At 43.8% G+C, this 5,086-nt stretch overlaps 1 non-coding gene across 1 annotated transcript; it reads right to left on the bottom strand.

Moving 5' to 3' along the window:
* Window positions 1-1,269: 1,269 nt before the first annotated feature.
* On the bottom strand, window positions 1,270-1,378 carry LOC115062716. The gene has a single exon (XR_003842648.1). It is a non-coding gene; the product is annotated as a U6 spliceosomal RNA (small nuclear RNA).
* Between the last annotated feature and the right edge of the window lie 3,708 nt (window positions 1,379-5,086).

Below are 5,086 nucleotides of genomic sequence, written 5' to 3'. Positions count from 1 at the left end.
ATCAGACATGACTACATTGAAACTCTTTGTAAAGTACATGTGACCTCATCCATAAAGATGGTACCTTAGTCAGGGTTTCTATTCCTACACAAACATCATGACCAAGAAGCAGGTTGGGGAGGAAAGGGTTTATTCAGCTTACATTTCCACATTGCTGTTCATCACTGAAAGAAGTCAGGACTGGAACTCAAGCAGGTCAGGAAGCAGGAGCTGATGCAGAGGCCATGGAGGGGTGTTCCTTACTGGCTTGCTTCCCCTGGCTTGCTTAGCCTGCTCTCTTATAGAACCAAGTCTACCAGCCCAGAGATGGCACCACCCACAAGGGGACCTCCCCCCTTGATCACTAATTGAGAAAATGCCTTACAGCTGGATCTCGTGGAGGCATTTCCCCAACTGAAGCTCCTTTCTCTGTGATCACTCCAGCTTGTGTCAAGTTGACACAAAATTATCCAGTACAATCATTTTATAGATTGACTGAGGAAAACAAGCTCTCGGTAAGGGTCTGGGGTGAGGATCCAGTATGGTCTCAACCACACAGATAGCACAAAGATCACCTGGATTACAGATTGTCCATCCCTTCCTTCAAAGGAAAAACCCTGTGTACTAACATTCCAGGTTCTCCTAGTACAGTGGGTTTTCAACCTTCCTAATACCTGGCCCTCTTAATTCCGTTTCTAATGACCTAAGAATATCTAGGGTTGGTGCCCCCCTCAACCATAAAGTCATATTCATTGCAACTTTGTAACTGTGATTTTCCTAGTGTCATGAATTCTGATATAAATATCTGACAGACAGGATATCTGGTATGCAAGCCCTGTCTTTCCGCACCCCCCACCAAAGGGGTCATGACCTACTGGTCGCTCACCTCTGAACACAAGGACATCTGTACCTCCTACAGTGAAGAAGCGGCAGCTGACTCACTGGAGGACTGCAGAGAGAGGTCAGTGGTTAACACCACTTGCTGCTCTTTCAGAGGACCTGGGTTCAGTTCCCAGCACCTACACTGGGGAGCTAACAACCACCTATAACTCTAACCCAGGGCTCCAATGCCTTTTCCTGGTCTACATAGAGAATCCCAGGCCAGCTAGAGTTACAAAGAAAGACCCTGTCTAGATGGACGGACAGACAGACAGACAGAGAGAATACTGTCAATAGGTGACCTAAGAATGTCTCTAAATTCCTAGTGCACCACGGAAAATATTTTATTTCTCTTTTTAATTTAATTTTTTTTTTTTACTTATTCACTTTACATCCTACTCATTGCCCCCAAAAACTATGGAGTGCCTCACAAATTGTCGTGCCATCCTTGAGCAGGGGCCATGCTAATCTTCTCTGTATTGTGTTGTTCCAATTTTAGTATCTGTGCTGCCGAAAGCAAGCGCAACTTGCTAATTCTTGAAAGTTGGAATTTGCCGCTACAGAGATGGCTCAGTGGTTAAGAGCACTTGTTGCTCCTGCAGAGAGCCAGGGTTCAATCACCAGCACCTTCACGGTGGCTCACAACCATGTTTAACGCCAGCTTTAGGGGGTTCCTCTTTTGAACTCATTCAAATAAAATTAAATGAATGCAAATCTTTTAATGAATAAAAATGAGAAAATTAGAATTTGAATTATGAGTTTTCCTGTTTAAACCCAATTGAATAAGTCATATCTGTAGTTGTTTTGAAGACAATCTAAGTGTATTGTTTGACTCTCTCTCTCTCTCTCTCTCTCTCTCTCTCTCTCTCTTTCTCTCTCTCTCACACACACACACACACACTTCCCAGTTTTCCTTCTGTTGCTGTGGTAAAACCATGACCAAAAGCAGATTGAGAGAGTTTATTTGGCTTACATGTCTCGGTCTTCCTTTTAACTTTTTTTTTAATTTTTATTTATGCGTGTTAATTTTTTAATGTTTCTTTACCTGTGCGTCTGTGTGCAGCTGCCACGGCTGTTGAGAGCTGCAGGGTCCTCTTAACCACTGGGCCATCTCTTCAGCCTCCTGGGGGTCTCTTCAAAGCCAGGGTCAGCACTGATATCAACAGGGCATCAACAGGGTAGATCACGCTGTTACACTTCCCAAAGACCCAAAACCAGAGCAAACACGGGACTGAGAGGTATGATGTCCCGCGGTGGTATTCCAAACACTTGGGAGTGATAACAGAAGAATCCGGAGTTCAAGGTCAGCCTCAGCTCCATAGCAAGTTCAAGGTCACCCTGAGCTAGAGAAATAAAGGAAATAAATAGGGCAAAGGACTTGCCCACTCTAAAGAAGGACAGAAGCCACAGGAAAGAGGCGCACGTGTCCTACGTGATCTTGAGTCAGAGCCCCCACCCTTCCACCCTTGAGTCCATCTCACTACTTAATTTCTTTTTGCATAAACAAAGAAGATGCCTTTGTAAGTCTTTGGCACCCTCTTTTGGGCAACCTGATTATTTCAAAACTGAAATGTTTCATTTCTGAGTATGTTGTCAGCAAATTGAAATTGGGTACACAGAGACAGATATATAAAGATGATATAGACTGGGAGGGGTGTTATTGACCTTATTCTTACAAGAGCTTTAGACCTACAGAAAGATTAAACAGTACAAAGCCCCATCTATACCTCTCCCTCGTGTAATTTTCCCTACAGCTTATAATCCCTCTGAGGACCCAAGTGTTAAAGGTAATGAAACAATGCTGAACAGTTATTATTGACTGATGCTTATAGTACATAGACTATAAAGTTGCATGTGTTCATGAATTGTGAAGGATTTTATGTATCTACTGTTATAGTATCATAGAAAATAATTCCACTGCCTTAGAAATCACCTCTTTAGTTTGGCTCAGCCCAGTAAAGGCACTTACCATGCAAGCCTGGGGTCCCCAGAATGCATATAAAGGTGGAAGAAGAGAACAGACCCACAAAATTATCCTCAGAACAACACATGTGCATCATGGCACATGTGAGCCACACATAGACATTTTCACATGCAATGATAATAAATTATTTGTTTAGTCACCTGTTTCATCTCTTGACTCTATTTCTCCAGAGTCTGGGAATCACCACTTTTCACTTACTATCTTCTTAATGTTGCCTTTCAAATTTTTACATTGTGGAACAGTGAAATACTTAAATTTATTTCACTTACACATCCATTTTAAGAGACCTTCTTCATATCTTACTATAATAGCCAATACACATACTGAGGGGAAGTTTACTCTAAAAAGCAGTCATGATAGCGCACGCCTTTAATCCCAGCACTCAGGAGGCAGAGGCAGGAGGATCTCTGTAAGTTCAAGGCCATCCAAGGGGGAAAAAAAACAAACAAACAGAAGAAGAGGAGGAGAAAAGGAGAGGAAAAAGAGGGAGGGGAAGTAGGAAGGGAAGGAGAAGGAAAAGAGAGGAAGAGGAAGAGTGAGGGGAAAGCCGAAGAGGAAGAAGAGGAGGGCAAGGAAGAAAAGACAGAGGAGGAGGAGAAGGAGGAAAGAAAAAAGAAAGCTTAGTCAGCAGAAAAATGAAAACTGAAACTACACTGAAATTCCATCTCAACTCAATCAAAATGACAATCATCAAGAACACAAATAACAAAAGAGACCCTTATACACGGCTGGTGGCAGCTAAACTAGATCAACCCCTACAGAAACCAATGTGGAGATTCCTCGGATAGCTAAATAAAGTTCTTCCATGGAATCCAGCCACAGCACTCCTGCGAATCCACCTAAAGGACTCCACGTCAGCACATCAGAGGGACACCTGCGCCTGGCTGTTGACCATGGCACCACTCACAACATCTAAATTAGGGAGCCCAAAGAGGTGTCTGTCAAGAGAGGGCTGAGCAGAGAGAACATGGCGATGAACAAGGAGAAAATGGTACATACACACACACACACATGCACGCACACACGCACACATGCACACACGCACACACACACACATGCATACACACACATGCACACACACACGCGCACACACACACGCACACACACACACACACACACATATACAATGGAATTTTACTCCACCAAGAAGAGTGAAATAATTTCATCTGCAGGAAAACAGAGACACATGGAGACATCACACCCATCAACTAAGTTGGTCTCGGAAGACACTGCATGTTCTCTCTTGTTTTGTGGATCCATGATTTTTTTATAGATATATTAAAAGTGTGCATCTGTATGTGTGTATACATGTATGGATGCGCTCACCCATGCGTGCGTATGCAGAGGACAAGGGTCAACATTGAGCGTCTTCCTCTCTTCCCCTTATTTCTCGAGATAGGATCCCTAACTGAACCTCACAGACCAGCTGGCCAGTGAACTCCAGAACCTGTCTGACTCTGTCCCCCACACCACTCGAGCTACAGTTGCTGGGACCACACTCAACCTTTCCATGAGGGTTGGGAATCTGAACTCAGGTCCTCATGCTTGCAAAACAAGCGTTTTATCCACTGAGCCATCTGCCCAGCGTCATCTCTGCTTCAGTACTACCCCATTGTGCCGATATACAAACCTTTATTGATCTATATTCCCTGTTGAAAAACATCTTAGTTGCCTCCAGTTTGGAGCAATTATGATTAATGCTGCTATAAGCATTTGCGTGAGGGTGTTTTGTGGACATAAATTTTCAATTCATTTGGATAATCAGGAGTAGGGTCTCTCCGCCATGCGAGAATACTCTATTCATCTTCATAAGAAACTGCCTGTACAAGTTTGCTCTCTGTTGCTGTGATAAAACAGTGACCGGACCAACTTGTGGAAGGAAAGGTTTTATTTGTCTTACACTTCCATACCATAGCCCATCACTGAGGGCAGCCATCATAGGAACTCAAAATGGAACCTAGAAGCAGAAACTGAAGCAGAGAGAGACCAAGGAGGAATATTGCCTAAGTGGCTTGTTCCCCTGGCCTGCCCTCTACCTTCCGTGTGCCTGTGCGGCTCAGGACCAAATGCCTAGGGTTGGCACCGCCCACAGTGGGCTGAGCCTTCCCCCATATCAATTAACAATCAAGAAATGCCTGGAAGTCATCCACACAGGCCAATCTGAAAGAGGCATTTCTCAATTGTGGTTCCTTCTTTCTAGGAATAACAAGTTGACAACCAAGATTAACCCTCACACTGCCAAAC

The sequence above is a fragment of the Mus pahari genome, chromosome 20, assembly GCF_900095145.1.
Source record: "Mus pahari chromosome 20, PAHARI_EIJ_v1.1, whole genome shotgun sequence".
Taxonomy (NCBI): domain Eukaryota; kingdom Metazoa; phylum Chordata; class Mammalia; order Rodentia; family Muridae; genus Mus; species Mus pahari.
Note: the sequence above shows the minus strand (reverse complement) of the source record. Positions and strands in the feature narration are given on the sequence as shown.